A 26,538-nucleotide genomic window follows, 5' to 3' on the forward strand; every position below is an offset into this window, starting at 1 on the left:
GAGTACTTTCCCATAAGACTTGCATGGAGGTAGGTGTTAAGAAAATGATGGTGAGTTTAGGTTAAAACAAAGATGGGTCCAACTGAGACACGATGGAAAACTTTTGTCTTGTGACAAGACCATATATAGATATACTCTGAATGATATTATACATTTCTCATTACTTATGTTTTAATTTACATACTATATATTAAGAATACATATATTTATTTTTGTGGTTTATTGAAGTTGTCTTCTTATATACAAAGAGTAGCAAATATCAGGATTTACTGGAACTATATTTGTTTATATGGGCTGTCACTTTTATTGTTTCTTACAGGTCAACATCATATTGTCCCCAATGCTGCATATTTTATGAAAATTGATGAACATTCTTCTATAAAAACATACATTCTGAGGTATTGAGAAATCCTAGAGTAACATATATGCAAAGTAACTACTATCAACATTTTGGGATGAGGCCTTTTTATGTGATCTAGGTTGAACATCAACTCCTGAGTTTAAAGGATCATCTATTTAAGCCTCTTAGTAGAAGTTCTTCTTCCACAAGTATTTCTTTAATTCATTTTGCTAAGAGAAATAACTTGTCCATAATCTAAAGGAAATTGTGCCAAATCACATAATGAACTTCTGGAGCTACATATTCAGAATCATTTCCTTTTTACAAACTATACTTGGAATTCTGGGAAATTTCTCTCTTATATTCTACTATCTAGTCCTTTACTACAAAGAATGTACATTAAAGCCTACAGATTTGATTCTCATGAATCTAATGACAGCCAATGTCATGATCATTCTCTCAGCAGGAGTACCCCACACAATAACTCGTTTTCTGTTGAGGCAATTATTGAATGATTTTGGATGTAGATTAATTTTATACATTCAAAGAATTGGCCGGAGTATGTCCATTGGAACCTCCTGCCTCTTGAGTGTCTTCCAGGCAATGACCATCAGTCCCAGGGAATCCTGTTGGAAGTATCTTAAAGTCAAAGCTGCCAAGTACATTGGCTGCTTCATTACCCTTCTATGGGTCTTCTATGTATGTATGCATTTCATTTTCTTTATATACCCATTTATCAAAAGGAATAACAAAAGCAGGACAAGAACACTAGATGTTGGACAGTGCTCTATTGAAGTTCACAATGAAATCGGTGACTCACTCTTCACAGCAATGGTGGTGTTCCCTGAAGTCCTTTTTTCTTTGCTCATCACCTGGACCAGCAGCTCCATGATTGTCTTTCTGTACAGACACAAGCAGAGGGTTCAACATATCCGAAGCACTCATGATTCAAGCAGAACTTCCCCTGAGTCCAGAGCCAACCAGAACATCTTTGTCCTGTTGTGTACCTTTCTAGCTTTTAATACTCTCTCTTCCATCTTACAAGGCTATACTGCTTTTCTGTATAATCACAACTGGTGGCTGGCAAACATCACTTGCCTTACTTCTCTGTGTTTTCCCTCTTTGGGGCCCTTTGTTCTTATGAACTATTATTCCCTTGTATCCAGATTCAGTTTTGCCAGGATGAGGAATAAACATTGTTCAATCTTATTTTAAGTATGTAAATGATGTTTTGTGTGGATACAGATTTTTGCTCATCCATCACCTTCAAAAAGTCAATACAGAAATTTAAGTAAGTAAATTGGTTTGGTTGTCTCTGCAGGGTTCCCCATCATGATCTTGATGCCCCATGCTCTAAATCCTTCTTCTCTCACTTTGACTGGACTCCTGGAGTCCAGCCTGGTGTTTGGATGTGCATTTCCGCATCTGCTTCCATAAGTTCTGTAACTTATGGCTCGATGATGACAGTCAGGGTATTCATGGATCTGATTACCAAGGTAAGCCAGTTCAAGCTCCCTCTCCACTATTGCTAGTAGTCTAAGATGGGGTCATTCTTGTGGATTCCTAAATGAGTATGAGAGTTTTGTCAGCTGGCTAAATTAGCAGTCTACATGAGCTGATGATTTTGTGTGTGACTCATTATACTCTTCAACTTACAGTGTCTTCCTCTTTACCATGTGATATACAAATGAGCTAGCTAACTCACTGTCAATATAGTTACCTTTCTTGTGGATTTCATTCTATCCGGCACCTAGGATGTCTGGTGCTTTCACAGCAAGCTTGAAGGTCCTACTCTCAAGCTTCAAGGAAGACTGAAACATGGATGGCTATGAACTTGTGTTTCAGAAATCTCTGCTCCAGTCACAGCTGTTTCAATCCACAACAGTACCAGAAACTTTTATCATAAATTCCTGTCTAAATACTGTGCTCACAGCCAATCCTGAGGCATTCTTGTTGAGCTGATCTAATCCTATAGTAACACTGAATAACAAACTCTCAGAAAAAAAGCACCCCCAGCCAGTTAGATAATAAAAAAAAATATGCCATTTATATCCTTTGTACCTTGTAAAAACTTTATTTGTAATGGAGATATTGAATTTTGTTTGCTTCTTTTCTATTGAGAATTTTTGCATTCATGTTCTGCAGTGAGATTGCTCTGTAATTTTTTCTTTTTGTTGTATAATTAACTGGTTTTAGTAACTGAGAAATCATGGATACATCAAAAGAATTCATAAGATGCCTATCATTTTTGTCTTTTATTGATCTGAGTAGTATTGGTGTTAGTTCTTAGAGTACCAGGCAGAATTCTGCTGTGAATCCATTAGGATACAAGTTCTTTTTAACTGAAACATTTTTAAAATCACTGCTTCCATCTTTGTCATTAATTAAGTTATCATAATTTTGTCATTTTTTATCCAGTTTACATGTACTGTTCCATGGGTTTGATTGGTTTTATGCCAAATGCAAACTATCTTTATCACTATAGCTCTTTAGTATTATTTGAGGTCATGTATTGTGATTTTGCAGCTGTGTTCTTACCCCTTAGGATTGTCTTAGTTATTTGTGCTGTTTTGTGGCTTCATACTATTTCTGACTGTTTATTCCGTACCTGTGAAGTATGACACCACAATTTTGATAGAAAGTTCATTAAATCCATAGCTAAAAATTTTCTCTCAAAAAGCTTCCTTGTATTGAAAATGGATTATTTTTTTGTCACATAATTTCTAGTGATTATGATTTTCCCTCCCTGATTCCCCCAGTTCTCCCTCACTTCCCATCCCATCTGGATCCACTTCATTTCTGTCACTCATTTGAAAAAAGCAGGCTTCTAGGGGATAATAATAAAATATAATAATTAAAACAAAAAATACATATTGGAGTTCAGTAAGATGCCAAATAGAAGAAAAATAGTCAAAGTGAAGGTACAAGAATATTAGACCCACTTGTACCTACACTCAGGAATCCCACAAAATTAACAAACTAAAAGCTATAAAATATACTCAGATGCCTGCTGCAGACCCATGCCATTCAAGTACATTCTCCATATATCTTTGTGACTTCATATGAGCTATTTTCTTTTTTATTATCGAGAATTTTTTTATTCATTTTACATACCAACCACGGATTCCCCTGTCCTACCTCATACCACCCCCTCAGCCTCCCCCCAACACCCCCCCAATTCTCACCTCCTCCATGGGGAATCAGCAGAGCCTGATACACTCTACTGACACAGGTCCAAGGCCCCCATACCTGCACCAAGGCTGTGGAAAGTATCTCACCATAGACACTATGTTCCAAAAAGCCGGCTCATGTACTAGGGACAGGTCCAGATCCCATTGCCTAGGGGCCCCCTATACAGTTCAAGCTAAACAACTGTATCCCTTATCTAGAGGACCTAGTCCAGTACCATGGAGGCTCCTCAGCTATTGGTCCACAGTTCATACATTTCCATAGCTTGGCTAGTTGTCTCTGTATTTTTTCCAATCATAATCTCAATATCCATTGCTCATAGAATCCCTCCTCTCTCTCATTGATTGGACTCCTGGAGCTCAGCCTGGGACCCAGCAATGGATCTCTGCATCTGCTTCCATCAGTCACTGGATGAGAGTTCTATGGTGACAATTGGGGTATTCAGCCATCCAGTCACCAGAGTATGCCAGCTCAGGAATATTCTTGATTGTTGAGAGTAGTCTATGTTGGAGTCATCCTTGTGGATTCCTGGGTACCTCCCTAGCACTCTGCTTCTCCCTACTCTCATGGTGTCTTCATTTATCATGGTATCTCTTTCCCTGTTCTCCCACTCTCTTCTCATTCCAGCTAGAACCTCCTGCTCCACTAAGCTCTCATCCCTCATCCCTTGACTTCCATTATGCAACTCATGCCCAGTTTGTTCATGTAGATCTCATCCATTTCTCCATCCCTGGGCAATCTATGCATCCTTCCTAGGGTCTTCCTTACTAGCTAGCCTCCCTGAAGCTATGGGTTGCAGTCTGGTTATCCTTTGCTTTATATCTAGTATCCACTTATGAGTTAGTACATACCATGTTGGTCTTTCTAAGTCTGGGTTATGTCACTCAGGATGATATTTTCTAGATCCATCCATTTGCCTGGAAACCTCATGATGTCATAGTTTTTCTCTGCTGAGTAGTACTCCATTGTGTATATGTGCCACATTTTCTTCACCCATTCTTCAATTGAGAGGATCTAAGTTGTTTCCAGGTTCTGGCTACTATAAATAATGCGGCTATGAACATAGTAGAGCATGTGTCCTTGTGGTATGATTGAGCATTCCTTGGGTATATGTCCAAGAGTGGTATAGATACGTCTTGACGAAGATGGATTCCCAATTTTCTGAGAAACTGCCATACTGATTTCCAACATGGCTGTACATGTTTTCATTCCCATCAACAGTTTAGGAGTGTTCTCCTTGCTCTACGTCCTCTCCAAAATAAGCTGTCTTCAGTGTTTTTTATCGTAGCCATTCTGATGGGTGTAGGTGGTATCTCAGAGTTCTTTTGATTTGCATTTCCCTGATGACCAAAAATGTTGAGTAATTCCTTAAATGTCTTTCAGCCATTTGAGATCCATCTGTTGAGAATTCTCTGGTTAGCTCTATAGCCCATTTTTTAATTGGACTGTTAGGTATTTTGATGTCTTGTTTCCTGAGTTCTTTGTATATTCTGGAGATCATTCCTCTGTCAGAGGTGGGGTTGGTGAAGATCTTTTCCCATTCTGTAGGCTGTTGTTTTGTCTTATTGACCCTGTCCTTTGCCCTACAAAATCTTCTCAGTTTCAAGATGTCCCATTTATTAATTGTTTCTCTCAGGGTCTGTGCTACTAGTGTTATATTTAAGAAGTGAACTCCGGTGCCAGTGCATTCAAGACTACTTCCTACTTTCTCTTCTATCAGGTTCAGAGTAACTGGATTTATGTTGAGGTCTTTGATCCACTTGGACTTAAGTTTTGTGCATGGTGACACATGGATCTATTTGCAGTCTTCTACATGTTGACATCCAGTTGTTCCAGCACCATTTGTTGAAGATGCTTTCTTTTTCTACTGTCCAGTTTTGGCTTCTTTGTCAAAAATTAGATGTTTGTATGTGTGCAGACTAATGTCAGGGTCTTCAATTTAATTCTATTGGTCCACATGTCAGTTCTTATGCCCGTACCAAGCTGTTTTTATTATTGTAGCTCTATAGTAGAGCTTGAAGTCAGTGATCCTGATGCCTCCAGAGGTTGTTTTATTGTACAGGATTCTTTTAGCTAACCGGGGTTTTTTGTTTGTCCATATGAAGTTGAGTTTTGTTCACTCTAGGTCTATGCAGAATTGTATTAGGATTTTGATGGGGATTGCATTGAATCTGTAGATTGCTTTTGGTAAGATTGCCATTTTTACTATGTTAATCCTGCCTATCCATGAGCATGGGAGATCTTTCCGATTTCTGATATCTTCTTCAATTTCTTTCTTCAGAGACTTAAAGTTTTTGTCATACAGGTCATTCACTTGCTTAGTTAGAGTTACCTCAAAGTACTTTATATTATTTGTGGCTGTTGTAAAAGGTGATGTTTCTCTGATTTCTTTCTCAGCCCTTTTATCATTTGGATATAGGAGGGCTACTATTTTTTTTTTAGTTAATCTCATATCCTGACACATTACTGAAGGAGTTTATCAGCTGTAGGAGTTCCCTGATAGAATTTTGGGGTCACTTATGTATACTATCATATTGACTGCAAATCATGAAAGTTTGACTTCTTTCTTTCCAATGTCTATCCCTATAATCTCCTTTTGTTGTCTTATTACTCTACCTAGAATTTCAAGTACTATATTGAATCAGTGTGTGGAGAGTGGACAGCCTTGTCTTGTTCCTGATTTTAGTGGAATTGCTTTGAGTTTCTATCCATTTAATTTGATTTTGGCTGTTGGCTTGCTGTAAATTGTCTTTATTATGTTTATATATGTGCTTGTATTCCTGATCGCTCTAGAACCTTTATCATGAAGGGGTGTTGGATTTTGTCAAAGGCCTTTTCAACATCCAATGAGATGGTCATGTTTTTCTTTTTTAGTTTGTTTATATGATGTATTACATTGACATATTTTCATATGTTGAACCATCCCTGCATCCCTAGGCTGAAACATACTTGGTCATGGTGGATAATTTTGTGTTGTTTTCTGGGATTTGGTTAGCCAGCATTTTATTGAGTATTTTTACATCAATGTTCATGATGGAGATTGGTCTCTGATTCTCTTTCTTTGTTGCATCTTTTTATGGTTTGGGTATTAGGATAACTGTAGCCTCATAAAAAGAGTTTGGTAATGTTCCTGCTGTTTCTATTGCATGGAACAATTTGAAGAGTATTGGAATTAGCTCTTTGAAATTCTGGTAGAATTCTGCATTGAAACCATCTTGTCTTGGCCTTGATTTGGTTGGGAGAATTTAATGACTGTATCTATTTCATTAGAGGTTATTGGCCTATGTAAATAGTTTATCTGGTATTGATTTAACTTTGGTATGGGGTACCTATCCAGAAAATTGTCCATTTCTTTCCAATTTTCCAATTATGTGGAGTACAGGTTTTTGAAGTAGGACCTGATAATTCTGTGGATTTCCTCATTGTCTGTTGTTATGTCCCCTGTTTCATTTCTGATTTGATAATTTGGGCGCTCTCTCTCTCTCTGCTTTTAGGTTAATTTGGACAAGAACTTGTCTATCATGTTGATTTCTTCAAAGAACCAACTCTTTGTTTTATTGATTTTTTGTATTGTTCTCTTTGTTTCTACTTCATTGATTTCAGCACTCAATTGTTGATTCCTCCTGGATGAGTTTGCTTTTTTTCTAGAGCTTTCAAGTGGGCTGTTATGTCACTAGTGTGAGATTTATCCATCTTCTTTATGTGGGTATTTAGTGCTATGAATTTTCCTCTTAGCACTGCTTTCATAGTGTCCCATAAGTTTGGGTATATTGTACTTTCATTTTCATTGAATTCTAGGAATTCTTTAATTTCATTTTTTATTTCTTTCTTGACCCACTGGTGACTCTATTGAGCACTATTCAGTTTCCATGTGATTGTAGGCTGTCTGTAAATTTTGTTGTTGTTGAAATCTAACTTAAGGCATGGAAGTCTGATAAATTACAGAAAGTTATTCCAACACTTTTGTATCTGTTGAGATTTGCTTTGTGACCGGGCATGTGGTCAAGTTTCCCAATCAATGCAGGATGGTTTTGTCCATGTGTACTATTTTCTTGGTGTCCTCCATTCCTGGTGGCTCTTATACTTTTCCTATCTTTTCTTTTGTAGGGATCCATGAGTGCAGAGAGAAGGCATTTGCTAGAGATATCCCATTTAGAATTATATGTTTTGTTGCCTTCTGCTGTTGAAGGTAACACTTCTGATGGCTGAGCAAGACATGGATTTATGATTCTAGCATAATATCATTAAGAGCCACTTTATTGTCACTTTTTCTTAAAGCAGTATTATTTGCTTTTACTAGATACCCGAATGTCCCTGAGATATCCAGTTTCTGGTTCTTGGCATTCCAATAAATGTTGTTAATGGCTTTCATTTTGTGGAGTGGGCCTTAAAATACCTCTGATATTGATTCCACCATTGCCCTATAGTATATTTTGCACTCAGGACCCCCTTAATGATCAAGCAGTTTGTGACTGGCTTGGTGTTTACCTTTCTCTTCCATTAGCCTTCAGATTACATTCATGTACCAAAAATGCTAGAAAGTAAGGGAGAAGGCTCTATGTAGGCATTAGCTCAATTTGCCCATGTCCAAAGAGATATGACCTTGCCATTATTTTTTTTTGGTGTATATTTTGCTTGCATGTTACATACGTGTATCACATGTTTGCAATAAACTAGAAGGGGCAGAAGAAGGAGGTGGATCCTCTGGAACTGGGATTCCAAACTGCTCTTAGCTGCCATGCAGGGAACCTGAATCGAAGTCCTCTGGAAGAGCAAACACTGAGACATTCCTGTAGCCACAGAGAAAATTGTTTTACTGCTGCCTAACTTTGTACAGCTAATTGAATGATACAATATTTTTTCCTCATTTAACTCTTGTGAAGAAATAAGGTAATAAATGCACAGACTTGAATACTCAATTTCTGCATGATTCTTCAACCAACATCCCTTTCTTTCTACTTATCTCATCATTGTCCTCTGTGCTAAATATGTTCTAATAATTTTCATTACTTAACATTTCCTGTCTCATATATTATTTTTTATAGATGGTCTTTCTATGCAGTACTGGCTATACTGGAGCTCAATATGTAGATCAAACTTGGCCTCAAACCAAAATATCACCCTGCCTCTTCCTTCTGATTGCTGAGGTCAATGGTGTGTGCCACTAGACATGATGCTTAATTTTTTATTTTTTATTTTTTGGTTTTTCGAGACATAGTTTCTCTGTGTAGCTTTGCGCCTTTCCTGGAACTCACTCTATATCCCAGGCTGGCCTCAAACTTGCAGAGATCCACCTGCCTCTGCCTCCCAAGTGCTGGGATTTTAAAGGCATGTGCCACCACCACCCGGCAGCATTTAATTTTTTAAAGTTCATTTAATGTATGTGTGTGGTCACATGTGTAGGTCAACAATCAACTCATTTCAGTCACTTCTCACCTTTGACTATTCAATACCTCAGTAAAGAATTTAGGTCATCTGTTTTGCCAACAAATGCCTTAACCCACTGAGATCTCTACTCAGCTCCCTGTCAGAATTGAAAGCAAGTTTGGAAAGACATTTGCATTTTTCATTGGCATTTCAACTACTTTTATGAGATGGAGTCTCACACTGTAGCTTAGCTTTTCTTGGAACTCATTATATAGCTCAGACTGACCTTGAACTCAAGGTCATCCTCTTCCTTCAACCCATAGATGCTAGGATCAAGGCATGTGTTATTATGCTCTGCTGGTTTTCCATCTATTTCTTTAAATTAAAATAGATTATTTATTTTTACATTATGTATATTCATGTTTTGCCTGCATGTATGTCTGTGCACTGCATTGATTCAGTGCATAGTCTAAAAGATCCCTGCAACTGGAGTTAAAGATGGTTGTTGAACTCAGTGTAGGTGCTGGGAATGGAACTTAAGTTCTCAGGAGGAGCATACACTACTCTTAAATTGCTGACCCATCTCTCTATCCCTCTCTCCCACTTCTTGAGTTTTGTGCAACTATGAAAGTGTGTGAAACTCTCTGCTGATGGAGCATTGGCTAAAGAGGTGAGTTTCCTGTGCACCAAAGCTTCCTTTTGGATTCTGACCAAATTCTAACTCTTTGCACATACTTTGTCTTTATCTGTGTAGTATATAGTCAGATGCTTCTCTCCTGAGGACCTGTTCTCAAATACCTGACAGCAACTTCCAAAGTAATTTACTCAAATGCTTAGTATAAATTATAAATGCTCAGCCAATAGTTCAGGCTTATTATTAGCTGGCTATTGCATTTTAAGTTAAACCATATTTCTTACTAATCCCATGCCACATGGTGGTATTTTATTAGCATGGCAAATTCATCTTCTGCTCCCTCTGCATCTGGCTGGCTTCAGGACTCCACGCTTCTCCTTCCCAACATTCTCAATTTGGCTTTCCTGCCTAATTGTTCAGCTATTGTCCAGTCAGTTTCTTTATTGAAAAAATCACAGCAATAAATCTTCACAGTGTAGAAAAAGATTATTCCACAGAATTAGTACTCAAAAATAATCACCTGTTCATTTGTTTGAGACAATTTTGTACTCTGTACCTCACACTAGTCTTGAACATATAATTCTACTGTATTTGATTCCTGATTGCAGAGACTGCAGGCATGTTGCACCAGCTTTGGCTCAATAAATAATCATATTTAGAAGACAGTCAATTAGCTGAGAATACAAACAGCAAGACTTTAGCTGCATTATCATATTCAAACTAGCTTTTTCTGCTCAGTCACCCAACTTCCATTCTCAAGTGTGTGTGTGTGTGTGTGTGTGTGTGTGTGTGTGTGTGTGTATGCACATATACAAATTTCAGAGGATGTTGTCCAGTATCCTCCTTAAGCACTATCCCCCTATATTTGGTACTGTGTCTTTCAGTGAACTCAGAGCAATATTTTTAGAATAGACAGTATGCCCCTAAGCCCCTAAGATCCTCTTTTCACTGACCACACAGCATGAGGTAACATACCTCAATTGTATAAAAACTTTTTGATGGGTTACTGGGGATCCCTACTCAGGTTCTTCTGCTTTCTAGCAAGCCCTTTATTCCCCCATGACTTCTCCTCAGCATACAAATGAATTTTTATGGTGTCTATGGAACAAAGGTTAGTTAATGATTGGGAAGACAGACTCTACAGGAAGGTTGAGTCTACCTGGAACCTCATCTTAGGCCTTTAGTTCTTGCACTCTAGAACAAGTCTTGTCTGGTCCTTTCCAAAGATTTCCTCAGCTCCTGACATCACAGGAGAAAAGAGTCACTGCCCACTGCCATTCTTCCCATTTGTGATGCTTACAACTCAGTTAAATTTTTTCTTGCTTATTGATGGCAACAAGTCTTTTTCAGGGCTGATGTTGACAGCATCACCAGACACACCATCACATGATCCTTTCATCCTCCAAGGGGGATGAGCTCTGAGAATATTCAGTCTTCATCATGGTAGTGACTTTCAACTTCCTGCTGTATGAAGGCTGTTGGTTCCACAGAGTCCCCATCCAGCAGCCAACATCACAGATGCATCCTACTTGCATAACTGTGCTGTTTTCTTTCAGGCACAACAGTTTGCAAAGGACAGGACATTCTCCAGTTGTCTGGGAGAGAGCAGACTCCAATCTGTCCTCTTACTCCCTTGTATCAATTGTCAATAACAATTTACCTAGTGTTTACTATTTTCTTTGAAGATAAGTAACCTCAGTACTCTATGGTGATATTTTATTTTGCTGAAATGTGATTTTATTTGTATGTTATAAATAAAGTTGCCTGGGGGTCAGAGCTAAAAGCAAACCATTTAGCAGAAGTCCAGCAGTGGTTACACATGCCCTTAATCTGATCACATGACAAGCAGAGTCTCGGTGTGTACAAGACCACAGCCAAGCAGTGACCTGAACCTTTAATCTCAGTACAAACCATGGAGATCTGGAGGTCTCTATAGATAGGCAGTGACAAGGAAATAATGTGGCTGTGTTTAAAGCCAATGAAAAGGAAGAAGAGAAATGCCATAAAAAGACAGGTCACTCAGGAGAAGGTCTCTCTTTCTCTTAGGGGAAGGGCAGCAGTGACTGGTAAGCTAAAGGCTTCGCTAGTGCTCTGATCTTTTGGCCTTTTAACTCTGCATTTGGCTCTGTGATTCTTATTTTATAAGACTGTTTAGAATTTTATCTACAGTACTGTTTATTCTTTTACTAGTGGTGAGACCTGAGGAAACTGTAGTGTGTCTGCATACAGGAAATCCTGATTGTAATTTGATCATTAGACCCACTCAACAAGGGTATTGTGGGTTTTAAACTCAGATATTAATTATGAAACATTGTGAAAAGTGATGACACCTGTTAATGACAATGTAAAGTTTTGGTTTCATCACAATGTCATGGTTAATTATCTATAACTCAAACAACTGGGCATTCATTGAGACTTAGGTAACATCTCACAAAAAAAGACACATTTTATCATTACTTATGAATAGAAACTAGTAGCCACTGTGCATCACAGTAGTTGACATGCTATGAAGAATGTAGTCATACATTTCTAACAACAATTCTCTAGGTCTATCTTGGAATGATCTAGGACCATGACAGAATGTCATCAAGAGAATTGGCCATACAAATTATATTTCTGGAATGGTCCTTCAGAACCATAGCTGTAAGATCTCTATGACTCATGACAACAGTAGTAGATCAGAGAGGAGTTTCAGTAAGTGTCTGGTTTTAATGGTGTAGCAGAAGTCAGAGGCCTTGAACCAGACCAACAACTCATTGCAATGTACATTTATAAGTAAAGCAGAGTAGACAAAAAGGTATATTGGATGACACAGCACAGCTTTTAATGCCACTAAGATGAATAAAGAGGTGTTGGAAAAGTTGGAAAAATGAAAGTGAAAAGTGTATTTTTGTTTGTTTTTGTTTTTGTATTTTTCCTTTTGTTTTATTTTAATACCATTCAATTCTACATATCAGCCATGGATTCCCTTGTTCTCCACTTTCCTGCTCCCCCCTCCCCTTCCCCCCAGCATACCCCCCATTCTCACGTCCTCCAGAGCAAAGCCTCCTCCAAGACTGAGACCAACCTGGTAGACTCAGTCCAGGCAGGTCCAGTCCCCTCCTCTCAGATTGAGCCAAGCGTCCCTGCATAAGTCCCAGGTTTCAAACAGCCAACTCATGCAATGAGCACAGGACCTGGTACCACTGCCTAGATGCCCACAAACAGATCAAGCCAATCAACTGTCTCACCTATTCAGAGGGCCTCATCCAGTTGGGGGCCCCTCAGCCTTTGGTTCATAGTTCATGTGTTTCCATTCATTTGGCTATTTGTCCCTGTGCTTTATCCAACCTTGGTTTCAACAATTCTCACTCATATAAACCCTCCTTTTTCTTGCTAATTAGTCTCCTGGAGCTCCTAGCTGTGGAGCTCTGCATCCAGATCCCTCAGTCGTTGGATGGGGTTTCTGGCATGACTATTAGAGTGTTTGGCCATACCACCACCAGAGTAGGTCAGTTCTGGCTGTCTTTCGACCAGTGCCAGCAGTCTATTGTGGGGGTATCTTTGTGGATTTCTGTGGGCCTCTCTAGCACTTTGTTTCTTCCTTTTCTCATGTGGTCTTCATTTACCATGGTCTCCTATTCCTTGTTCTCCCTCTCTGTTCTTGATCCAGCTGGGATCTCCTTCAAACTCTCTTTCCCTCGACGATCGCCCTTCATTACCCCTACTCAAGTCCAGGCTGTTCATGTAGATCTCATCCATTTCTCTGTCTTTAGGCAATCCCTGTGTCTTTCTAGGGGTCCTGTTTTCCAGGTAGCCTCACTGGTGATGTAGCAGGCTACTCATCCTTGTTCCACATCTAGTATCCTCCAATGAGTAAGTACATACCATGTTTGTCTTTCTGAGTCTGGGTTACCTCACTCAGGATGTTTTTTTCTAGATCCATCCATTTGCCTGCAAACCTCATGATGTCATTGTTTTTCTCTGCTGAGTAGTATTCCATTGTGTTTATGTACCAGAATTTATTTATCCATTCTTCAGTTGAAGGGCATCTAGGTTGTTTCCAGGTTTTGGCTATTACAAACAATGCTGATATGAACATAGCTGAGCAAGTGCTCTTGTGGTATGATTGAGCATTCCTTGGGTATATGCCCAAGAGTGGTATAGCTGGATCTTGGGGGAGATTGATTCCCACTTTTCTAAGAAAGCACCATATTGATTTCCAAAGTGGTTGTACAAGCTTGCATTCCCACCAGCAGTGGAGAATTTTTATTTACCTGATGGCTAAGGGTGTTGAACATTTATTTGTTTCTCAGTCTGTGAGATGCTTGTATTTAGAATTCTGCTGTGGGAGTTCTGTATGTCAAATGTGTTGCTCTGATTGGTTAGTAAATAATACACTGGCTAATGGCCAGGCAGGAAGAATAGGCAGGACAAGCAGAGAGGAAAATTCTGGGAAGTAGAAGGCTGAGGAGAGAGACCTGCCAGCTGCCGCCATGACAAGCGAGATGTAAGGTACCGGTAAGCCATGAGCCATGTGGCTACTTATAGATTAATAGAAATGGGTTAATTTAAGATATAAGAACAGTTAGCAAGAAGCCTGAGCCAATAGGCCAAACAATTTAAATAATATAAGCGTCTGTGTGTTTATTTTATAAGTGGACTGTCAGACTGCCAGGGCTTGGCAGGAGCTGGAGAGCTTCTCCAGCTACAGGATTCTCTGTTTATACATGTGTACCATTTTTAATTTCATTTTTGTTTTGATGATGTCTAGTTTCTTGAGTTCTTTGTGTATTTTGGGCATTAACCCTCTGTCAGATGTGGAGCTGATAAAAAATATTCTCCCATTCTGTGGGCTGTAATTTTGTCCTATTAACAGTGTCCTTTGCCTTACAGATGCTTTTTGAATTCATGGCATTGCACTTGTTAATTGTCCATCATAGTGCCCATGATATCTGTGTTCTTTTTAGGAAATTGTCTTCAACTGTGATACATTTAAAGCTGTTCCTTACTTTCTCTCCTATTAGGTTCGGTGTCTGATTTTATGTTGATGACTTTGATCCATTTTTCTTGAATTTTGTGCGTGGTGATGAATATGGATCTGTTTATGTTTCTGACATGCAAACATCCAGTTAGATCAACACCATTAGTTGAAGATGTTTCCCCCCAGCATATATCTTAGGCTTTTTATCAAAAACAAATTTTTAAAGTCTTTTCTCTCATACATTACATCCTAAGAGGAGTTTCTCCTTCCTCCTCTCCTTGATGTTCTCTTCCCTCACCACCACGTTCCTCCTACTGATTGTTATATTTCATGGACTGTTTGTGGGACCCTGTGAGCTCCTGTCTGATACGGAACTTCACTGCCTTCCAATTATTTGCTGTTTTGTTTATTCACTGCTCCTGTCTGTGTACTTAATGAACCCACTTTTCAAAACCAAAAGCTGACAATCATGTATCACTTCCCATACAAACCTGGGACATATATGAAGTCAACTATAAATTTAGATTTAAAAGTGAACTTTAGATTGATGAGTTAAATGTTTGCAGTGACAATTATGTGCTGCTTGAAATCAACGAGGGTGAAAGAAGAGATCAATTAAGGAGCTGGGGCACTATATTGAGACTGAAAATACAATTTCTGTAGAATGTGCTAGTAACCAGAAGAACCTGAAAACACCAATGTTGCATTCCGTGCCCTCTTGCTATGGGTTGGTTCATTTTCCTTCTCTTCGGGGTGGGTTACAATTTTAATTCAGTTTGTTTTGAAAAAAATGTAGACAACACTAATAAAAATTTAAAAGTAAAACATGTGAAGTTACTCCACCAGAAAGACTTTATAGCAAAGTAGATGTCTTATTTGTTCTCTTTAAATTATGTGTACTGATTTTCCTCAGATCAGACTCTATAACATACCAGTTTGGTTTTGGGGGGTGACAGAGTTTCATTATGTCATTTGCAGCTGGACTCACATCCCCATTTTTCCCACTTCTCAGTCCTAACAAAATGGACAACAACATCTGTGCTACCCATTTAACCATTTGTAATCAACCATCTGTTATTCATCTTAACTTAAACTAAAAATCTGATGTTTTTTATGTAAATGCCTCCAAGACTTATTATTTGTGTGCACTTTCTAAATTTCAACTCTGAACATTTTCAGTTGAAATTCTATGTGAATCTTATCTTTAAAAGTGTATTTAGGGGGCTGGAGAGATGGCTCAGCGGTTAAGAGCACTGGCTGTTCTTCCAGAGGTCCTGAGTTCAATTCCCAGCAACCACAAGGAGGCTCACAACCATCTATAATGAGATCTGGCATGCAGACAGAACACTGAATACATAATAAATAAATAAATCTTTAAAAAAAAGTGTATTTAGATTCCATTTTAAGCTTTCCAGGAGTTTGAATTATACTTCAGATTTAAGGAACACATTGTCTACTGTCTACATTCACTCCAGTGCATTTCTTCCTTACCATCTCCAGGACATTCTGACTTTTTTCATCCCTTTCATTTGTTTTCTAATGCTGACTCTCAACCATACTTGATTCTGCAATTTAGGATGCTGAATTAGGTAGAGACCTATACTGGTTGACTTTTGAACCAAAAGTGACAATGTTGACTAAAAATCCAGTCTCATAGAATCTCACCTAAATCACTATAATCCACAGAGCCCCTTAATTCGCCCTGTTACTGTCATGTTCTTCACGGAAACAATGAGTTGTGATTCCTAATACAAAAGACAAACTGTATTAGGAAGAAACTTAGGAGATTATCTGCATCAACTCTGAAGTTTCATATTGACAATGAGCTCACAGGACAGAACTTGGTAGAAGACATGGAAAGAGGGTTGCAGCCAACTCAGCTTTTAGAGCTCTCTGAGTACACAAGCACAATGTGTTGTCTGACATGAACAACATGTATAGCAGAGCCTGAAAATGGAGCTGTAGTGTCTGATGAGCTGAAAGAGGCAGAGTGCTGGGAAGCATGCAGCCATGGCTACACAGGCATTGGGTAGCCAGCTAGTGGTTCCTTCAAAGAAAGACAGAAAAGATATAAGGACAACAGAGGTTACATAGAAGAGCAGGAAGCTGCTCACTAGGATGAGGATGCTTTGGGTGGCTCTGGTCTCAGGGGATGACCAAGGAGACAGGGATCTGTGGATGTGTTGGACCATCTGCTTGTGTTTGAGCAAGATAAACACCATGTAGCCACTGGCCCACACCATTAATCCCAAAAATATGGTATCATTGGATGCCAATAGGATTGCAATAAGTGTATGGATTAATTTTTCAGAATTCATAATAACACAGTAGCCAAAATCTTTTATGCCAGTAACATTTCTCCCATGCTTTATGTCAGTTGTATACACAGGAATGCAGACATATACCAACAGCTAGAGGGCCCCCGCACAGGCCCAGGGAAGAACCTGGGAACTCTGACCTTGAGCTGTGCCCACTTGGAATTACTGGGGCTATTGGTGATGGCTTGAAAGACACTCAGCAGAGATGTGGAGCCCAGGGACATTCCTCTGGCAACTCTATGAAAATATAATGCAAGTTTACATGAAACATAGTCTAGATAGTAAGTCTGACTAAAAGCAGCAATGGTCTGTGGGATTCCTCTGCAGACAAGTATGAAGTTGGCCCAGGCTAGGTGTTTGACAATCAGGTGTGTGGGATTTAGCTTGATTCCAGAGAAGTCAGCAACGATAAAACAAGAAATTAAGGCTGAGTTACCCAACAATCCCAGCACAGTCTGGGACAGGAAGAAGATCCCCAAAGCCAAGTCTCTGGAGTCCATTCTGGAAATGCCTTGGATCACTGCACAACAAATCCAGAGGACATGTGTTATACAAGTTGGACCATGTTCTTCTTAGCTTGTCTCATGATATACTGCATATACACTATCACCTTACATTTATAAATAATATTAAAATGTGTCTTTCAAGTAAGAAGTTTGCTAGGTCTCGATGAATTCCTATTGTTTGAATTGCAGATAATTAACTGGCACATTGTGGTATAAGTCAAATATTATATTGTCATTAATAGGTGTTAGCTTTTTTCAATGTTTTTCAATTAATGGCTCTTTTCAAATACACAAGTTCACTGGTGAGAGGGTCTAGTAGAGCTTCTTGACAAGGCAGTAAATACAGTAGAGGCTGCCTGTAAGTTCACCCATTGCTCTCAGTCCCTGCTCTGGGGAATGGAGTGTCTGCATAGAATGAGACCTTAATATCATCACTCCTTATGTTGCAACAGCATCCCTAATCTGACTTTTCTTGTCACTTTCCTTCTATTGTTTGTGATAAAAGGTTGCAAAAGTAATATGAAATTTATCAACACCTATAAGACCTAGAGGAGATAAAAGGAGCAGCCAACATATGTTGCAGGGTTGAGTTTATGATTCTTCCTACAGTCCCTGGGACTGCTGATCATGGGCTGGAAGACATTCAAGAGGCAGATGGTGCCAAAGAACACACTCCTTGCAAATCTTTGAGTGTATAAAAGGAGACTTCCTATAGACTCATTCAAGAACTGTTTCAACCTCAACCCTACCTTTTCATGGGTCACTCATGAATACAGAATGATCAAGATGTTGGCATCCATTAGATGTATTAGAATCAAACCTGTGGACTTTATTAGCATTCTTTCTATTAAGTGATTAGATAATAGAAAATAAGAGAAATTTCCCAGAATTCTTGTTATAGTTTGTGAAAAGATAATTATTATTATTGCCAGACTCCAGAAGTCCATTCTGTGATTTGGCACAATTTTCTTTAGAATATGATGAGCCCATTGATCTGGTTATAATGAATAATGACAAAATATTGTATCCTGAGGGAAAGGATGATAGTGTTAGCTACAATGAGGCCAGAGGAATGAGGGAAGCAGAGGGTTTGTGACAATCAAAACACTAAGTATTAAATTCCATAAGAAAACCTGTTACTGTGTAAGCTACTAAAAAGAGGAAATAAAACACAAACCAAACAAATACAAATTTATAGAAAGTGAATGTAGCAAATGCTGAAAACAGAAACTCTACATGACAATAACCAACAATTTTTTATTATTTTTCAACATTCTATTCAGTATTCATTTATTCTGAGAATAAGCACATCATATAATTACAATTTTATATGTTCTACAGAAGGTAAGTTTTTTATAAGCTTCTGTTGCATTATTATTTTTAAAATTAAAATATAATTACATCATTGTCTCTTTCTTCCCCAAAAACATTTCCAAATCCCTACACACAGCATGCAAAGCTTTCAGGCACACAAAACAAATAAAAAATAAGGAGATCTTTTAAAAAATAAGTTTTGTTTTTTGAATAAATATTTTTTCATAGGTAAATGCCAAGTGCAAATAAGGCTTTTGAGGTTTTACCAAAATGCAGTGCTGATTGTGGTCTGTCATGACAGAAAACTGTCCCATCTCCCAATTTGTATTTGTAAGCACAAGATGAACTTGAAGTTTATTGCATCACTGAAAATATTCTTTGTTTTCATTGCAGGGATAAAGGCTATAGTGGTAACTATGAGGAATTACTAACTCCATTACTCTGTAAATATGCAACATGAAACACTAATGAGTGCTGAAATAACCTGAGAAGAGAATTAACTAAGTAAAATATTTCATTGAAAATTCTGAATATACTTACTGCTTTTTATTTTTATGAATCTCTTATAATATTTCTAATATTCTCAAGTAGCAGAAAGGAATTTGAGATATGTAAAAAGGAACCTGAAGAATTGTAGCTGGAATATTTCCTGCATCCTAGACAACTGGCAGTCTGGACAAATCTCTTCCATTCATGTCCCCCAAGTAACCACACAGAGGCTTATTTTAATTATAACTGCATGGCCATGACTCAAGCTTTTATCTAGCTAGCTCTATTTCTTAAATTAGCCCATAACTTTTCATCTATATATCTCCACATGTTCTGTCACTTTACCTACGTCCCATTACATGTTGCTCCTTAGGCAGGTGGCTAGCATCTTTCCTAGCCTTCTTGTTCTCTCTCTCTCTTTGAATTTCCCACCTGTCTCTAAGCAGCCTTGCCATAGGACAAACTGCTTTATTTATTAACCAACCACAGCAACATATATTCACAGCATACAGAAAGATATTGCCCCATCAAGGAATGTGAAAATTTTCACCATTTTCAAAAATAAAACAAAGAACTAAGTGTGAAAACAAATTTTGCCAAAGGGTAGAGCCTTGCTCTGCCAGGTGTAAAACCCTTTAGCAACAGTAAGAAATGGTTAAGGGAAGACATGGCATCAGTTTGTGCTTGTCATCAATGTATGATTCAAACAGCAGAGATAACTCAAATCCAAGTAAAGGAAAGAGGTTTCAAGCCAACCATTTTACCACTGGTCATTCAATACAGACTCATAAATGCAGTGTTCCATGAGAATACTGTATACTCCAGAAAAAGATTTACATATATATTTCCCATGGTCATGGGCTTCTTATATTTCCTTTCAAATGTTTACTATGCACATGAAACTATGGTAAGTTCAACTCTAACAGTCATACTGCAAAATACTCTACATGTCATATAAGGTAAAGTGAATTATCACTTTGACTTTTTAACACAATACTTCAGCACTTTCACAGACAGACTGCATTACTCTAGTGTTACTCATAGTCACTCTAACATGGGCATTTATAGACAGAACCAACAGGGATGGCACAACTTTATGAACACTTCTGCCTTTCTCACTCAGTTCTTAGCTATGGAATTATGCTTGTGCCTTCTGTCTCAGTTCCAGGGATCTGTTTCTACTCCAGATTCCCACTACTAGACCTGAGCAATTACACAGACTTCTCTTCTTTGCTGGTTCTGTTGCTCAGACTGAAACATGAAGTACTCACCTGGCTTCTTGCCTCAGAAGGATTATGAGTTCATTGGGCATACCCTGACTATTAATAACCAGGACTGAGTGAGAGTCAGCTCAGGCCTGAAGTAGAGCTCTTGTGGCTCTGTGACCTCACCTCCATCCAAAACTGCAATTTTCATTTCATCTGCAGTAGCAATGACAGTGTTGTCTTTAGGGGTCAAAAGCATTCACAAAAATTTTTCCAGTTACTAATTAACAAAGAAGAGTCAAAGTTTTTTGTGAATATCACCAAAGAGACAAGGTGTTCTGAAGAATCATTGACTTTTTGTGATTCCTGCAGGCTGACCAGAGTCCTGTGGAAGGCTGGAGACTTTGAAGTGAGATTTGGGAGAATGTTAAAAAAAATCTCTCTGTCTCATTGGATCCAGGCTTCCCTGACTTCTTCCAACACAAATCAACTTATCTTTATTTTTTTTAGATTTATAACATTTAATAATTAAATCTTATTGAGAATTTTATTCATGCAAATGTGTTTACTTCAATTCTATCCACGATTAACTCCTTTCCAACTCCTTGTTTTTTTCATCTCACATCAGTATTCCATCCAAATTTCATGTTCTTCTATAAGAAAAGAAGAAAGAAAGGAAGGAGGGGAGGACGGAAGGAAGAAAGGAAGAAAGGAAGGAAGAAAGGAAGGAAGGAAGGAAGGAAGGAAGGAAGGAAGGAAGGAAGGAAGGAAGGAAGGGGAGGATGGAGGGAGGAAGGAGGGAAGAAGGAAAGAAAGCAGAGTCTATTTAATTATGTTTATATGTACCTAGGGCAGGGGCTTATATGAAAGCAACATTAGCCTCTCCCTCTCTCTGGAAGACAGAATCCTTAAAGTTATCTGGCACTTCCTTTCTCTGAAGCAAGAAATTCTGATCAGTTCTTCAACCAGGAGTTGGACTTCCTGCCACATCCACTCTTGTTGGATTTTGTCTTCTAAATCTTGTACAGGTTATGTGTGTACTATTAAAGAGAGTCAATTCACATGTGCAAGTGCCCTGTTTAGTCTAGACAAGACCTATTTCCTGTGAATCATCTACCACCTCTTTTTCTTAAAGTCTTTCTGCCTCTTCTTCCATTGACCCCCTAATATTGGGAGGAAGAGCTGTAATACAGATGTTCCATTGCTATATGGGACCTCTAGAGTCTCTTATTCTCAGTACCTTGAATGATGGTGGGATTCTCTGTTAATCACCATAGAGTGCAAAAAGAAACTTCTCTAATGAGATTCGAGGGACAGACTAATTCCCCAGTATAAAAATAAGAGTTTTGGTAGAATTTTATTCCTATGTCAACTTAGCTGAATATTAGTATTATGTTCTTCCCCAGGATCTCTATACTCTCTAGACTCATATTTTTGTGCATAATGATGGGTTCAGGCAGGGGTACCATCTTGTGAACTGGGCCTTCAATTCAGTCATGAATCAGTTTATTACACCCACGATGTTAACGACAGTATTGCACCAGACTTGTTGTTGGTATTGCTCTCATGGTTCATATTTCCATAATTATTTCATTACCTCTAGCAGTGTGAAAACCATCCAGTGTAGATAAAGTTTCCACTTGATTTCTCCATGTATTTTGACTCAAGTATATTGTACCTTTATTTTCAGGATGATAGACCCCTACATATCACAGGCTAATGACATTGTTCTTGGATGTCCTCAAAGTACTTCTAATATTCAATACCATACCTGCACCATTTTAGAGTACTTGAAAAAGTTACATAGAGACTCAAATCTGAGAAAAATACCTAAATATGTGGGAGTAAAAGGGAAAACACGATGTCACAATTAGCATTGGAGATCATTAGAACACCTAGTAAAATACAATAAAAATTAATTTTAACATTTTTAGCAAGGAATGTTGACCTTTCAAAACAAACATTTTTTTAATTCAGTGAAATTGTCTTTACTTTTGAAATTTAAATATAATTACATCATTTCCCCTTCTTATTCCTACCTCCAACACTTCCATATAAACCCCAGAATGTCTTTCAAATTTATGGCTTTTATTTCTTTAAATATAATCACATACCCCAATGCATACTCACACACACCCATACATAAACATTCTCCTTATCTAAATACAACCTGCTTAGTCCATAGTGTTACTTGTGTATATAAACTTTCAGTGCTGATGATTTGGTATTTGATGACCAAGTGGGAGGCTCTTCCCTGGGTGAGACTATTTCTCCCAATCTCAGCATTTCTTAGTTGTCTATAGTTCTCTGTCTATGGGTAAGGCCTCATGAGATTCAGTCCCTCCATGTTAGCATGTATATCAATACCATCATTGTTCAGGTCTTGTTTAGGAAGCCACATTGATGAGTTTAGCCTCTCTAACATTTGTAGGAGATGCATTCTCACAGCAAACTTCCTGTTCCTGGCAATCAGTTGAACCTCTCTTTCACTATGATACCTGAGCCTTTAGTGTAGTTGTGTTTAGATGTATCAGAAGGGGCTGTGTACCACAAGGTCACTTGTTCTCAGCAATTTGGTCTGCTATACTTCTCTGTAATGGTTGCCATCTGTTGCAAGTCACATTTCTTTAGCAGATGATGAAACAAGTACTTATCTTTGGTTTAAGAATATTTACAATATGATCCAGGCGGGGGTGGCACACGCCTTTAATCCCAGCACTACGGAGGCAGAGCCAGGCAGATCTCTGTGAGTTAGAGGCCAGCCTGGGCTACCAAGTGAGTTCCAGGAAAAGGCGCAAAGCTACACAGAGAAACCCTGTCTCGAAAAAACAACAACAACAAAAAAGAATATTTACAATATGATTAGGTATCCTGCTGGTTTTAGCTAAGTGACATTAGTAGATTCCTCTCTAAGATCCATGACTTTACTAGTTCTGAGTAGTTGGCTCAGTTTTCTAGCCCTAGGCATTTTTCTTCACCTAAGTAGAAACATTTCCAAATTCTTTTTATGTAGCCATTATATAAGTATATAAATATAAATATATGTATATAGAGACAGATATATACATATGTAATAAAATTTCCTTTCTATCAATGGCTTAGAGAGAGTTATGATGCTTTTAAGAAAATGCATACAAAGAAATAATTATATTAAGGGAATGAAGCTAGTCATTGAAACAAAGAATTATATTAAGTGAATAGAATCATACAAAAAAAGTTTAAGGTCTGTTATGGTGTCTTACACTTTGTTCCAAGCACTAAGGAGGCAAAGCAGGCAGATTTGTGAGTTCTGGATCAATTTGGTCTATGTAGTGAATCCCAGGACAGCCAGCACTATGAAGAGAGACCCTGTTACCACCCCAAAAATAATAAATAAATAAATAAATAAATAAATAAATAAATAAATAAATAAGAAGAAAAGAAATAATAAATAAAAGAAAAAATGAATAAGAACAAAACACAGTTACACAAATTTCTTGTTTATGGTTCATAAATCTTATGTAAGTACACAAAATTATGGATGCATATACATTGAATAAAGACATAAGAAAATCTGTCAAAAAGAAGAAAGGGGATAAACCAAATGGACAAGAAATGGAAGCTGAAGAGCATGAGGGAAATATGCTCACTGTAATATATTGTTGCATGAAAATCCCCACTGTGTCACTGTTTCATGGTCAATGAACTTTCACAGTGAAAATCAATACAAGATAAAATCATGGTTGATCCCTCATACCAGCACTTGTCCTGTCCTGAGGGCTGTTCTTGCCTTGACTAATTTTCTTGCTGTAACAACGACTTTTGTCTTTTATCCTCCATCACTTTTCTTTATATTTAAAATGTCTGCTACTAAGTCTGGAGATGAGGATCAGTTGGAAGACTGCTATCCTAGCATATATAAAGCTCTGCATTTGAATTCTCACATGTCATAAAAAGGTTTGGTGGCACATTCTTGTGGTCTTATAGAGTCAGAAGTAGAGGCAAGATATCTAGGGTCATCCTCTGCTATATATCAAGCTTCAGGTCAACCTGGACTACAGGAGACTCTGTCAAAAAAAAGGATAAGAAAAAAATAAAGGAAGGAAGAAAAAGAAAATAAAAAGAAAAGTCTATATTTTGAGAGTGTATTACCTGTTTTTAAAGATCTTTTTTTTAAGTATGGGTCCTATTATTGTCTCTCACTGAAATGTTGGTTACAAATTTTATATTGTAATCTGAATTTTTCCCTGGTTTTTAGATGTAATATTTCCCATTTTTCATTGCCATTAAAGTACATATTTGGCTATTACTCTGCAGTTCTTGTCCAAGTCCCTTCATCTTTTTGCCCATACATAGTAGCCCATATCCACATGGGGGCTCCAAAGACACTAGTATACAGCTCATGGGCTTCCACTAGTGTTGCCAGTCATCACTTCTTTCCATCATGGTCTCACTGTCCCCCACCTTCAGAATCCTTCCTCTCTCTATCAATTGGATTCCCGGAGCTAAGCATGGAGCCTTTCCATGGTTCTATGTATTTGCCTCCTTGAATCATTAGACAAAGGCTCTATGATGATGAATAGGTTATTCTCTAGGCTGGTCAGCAGAATAGACCAGTATAGGTACCATCTAAACCACTACCAGCACTCAAAAGTGGACCATCCTTGTGGATTCCTGAGAGCCTCCCCAGCACCTTGCCTATTCCTATTACAATGATGTCCTCATCTATCATGATATCTCCTTTCCTGACTTCCCACTCTGTCCCAGTTCCAGCTCAAACTTCCCATTTATGTATGTTCACCAGAGAGACTTTAGAGCACCATAGTATGCTTAAATGTTCTCTTAAAATTTTATAGCCTAGATTTACCTCTGATGATACTCCAGAACTTTACAATGTTGCAACTTGGTCTTTTCTTGTAATTTTGGATTTTGTGACAGAGTTTCACTATGCCAACTAGGCTGAACTCAAATACACAATCTTCCCACTTCTTCCTCCTCAAAACAGGGACAGCAAAGTCTGTGCTACCTGCTAATCCACTTGTAGTCTCCCATTTGCCATTTTCTTAATTTAAACTCTCATCCTAATTCTTACATATGTAAATGTCTCCAGTACTTGTTATTGTGTATGCAATTACTACAGTTCAACTCTAAACAATTTTATTTGAAAGTTTATCTAAACCTGACTTTTAAAAATGTATTTCTAGCCCCCGACAACTTCCCTTCTGGACCAGAGGTGAGTGCCTGGGTCCAGCCCGGACCCCATCCCTGGCCACCAGCCACCCCGGGAGGACCTGCCCAGCTTGGCGCCGGGTTCTGGCCACCGGGCAGCTCCCCTTCTAGCCCCACCGGGAGGGATACCCATTTCCAAGCCCCCGGCAGCCCCTGCAGTCTCCGCGCCCTGCCCCCACGCCCATCTGCCCAAGACCCCACCCACTTCCTGAGACTTAGAGACCGGCCCCCAGCTCCCAGCCTGTCCCCGACTGCCATTCTGGACCAGAGCTTGCCCCTGACTTCCCTTCTGGACCAAAGAGTTGGACAAGAGAACTCCCTTTTGGACAAGAGAGAGAGTCTTCCTGAGTCTGTCAGATCTTTGTGAAACAAGTCCACTGATAAGACCAAGAAGGAATCACAAGGAGATGGGCAGACGTCAAAGCAGAAGTACATACAGCAAAATGAAGAGCAATACAGCATCACCAGAACCTAGCTCACCTCCAACATCTAGACCTGAACACCAAAAATTGGAAGAAGCAGAAGAAAGTAGCCTTATGAGTAACTTCATGAAGAAGGTAGAGGCGTGTGTAGAGGAAAAGACAAGAAAATTGGAAGAACGCTGTAAACAACTAGAGGAAAGGGCAAACAAATTAGAAGAAAACAATAAAGCCCTCCAAGAAAACAATAAAGTCCTGGAAGAAAACATTAAAATCCTGGAAGAAAACAATAAAGCACTGAAAGAAAATCATGAAAAAGCAATGAAACAAACAAAGGAAACAGTCCAAGATCTGAAAAGGGAAATTGAAAAAATGAAAAAGACACAAACAGAGGGAATGCTGGAAATAGAAAACCTGAGTAAAAGATCAGGAACTTCGGATGCAAGTATAACCAACAGAATGCAAGAGATGGAAGAGAGGATTTCTGGCATTGAAGATACAGTAGAAGAAATAGTTCCATCAGTCGAAGGAAACACTAAAGCCAACAAAGTCATGAACCAAAATGTCCAAGAAATCTGGGACACCA

General features: G+C 38.5%; 1 long non-coding RNA gene across 4 annotated transcripts in view; it reads right to left on the reverse strand.

Moving 5' to 3' along the window:
* LOC143273027 (uncharacterized) overlaps positions 1-20,570 on the reverse strand; it is a 29,518-nt gene extending 8,948 nt beyond the window's left edge. Inside the window, exons 1-3 of one of the 4 annotated variants that reach the window (XR_013050870.1) lie at positions 20,392-20,570; positions 17,248-17,331; positions 1,161-1,240 (exon numbers count right to left, since the gene is read on the reverse strand). This is a non-coding gene — a long non-coding RNA (uncharacterized LOC143273027). Of the gene's footprint in view, positions 1-1,083; positions 1,241-16,832; positions 17,049-17,247; positions 17,332-20,391 lie in introns of those variants that run through there. The other 3 variants (XR_013050865.1, XR_013050868.1, XR_013050871.1) reach the window with 3 other exon arrangements.
* Between the last annotated feature and the right edge of the window lie 5,968 nt (positions 20,571-26,538).

This window comes from Peromyscus maniculatus, chromosome 1 (assembly GCF_049852395.1).
Source record: "Peromyscus maniculatus bairdii isolate BWxNUB_F1_BW_parent chromosome 1, HU_Pman_BW_mat_3.1, whole genome shotgun sequence".
In the NCBI taxonomy this organism is placed as follows: domain Eukaryota; kingdom Metazoa; phylum Chordata; class Mammalia; order Rodentia; family Cricetidae; genus Peromyscus; species Peromyscus maniculatus.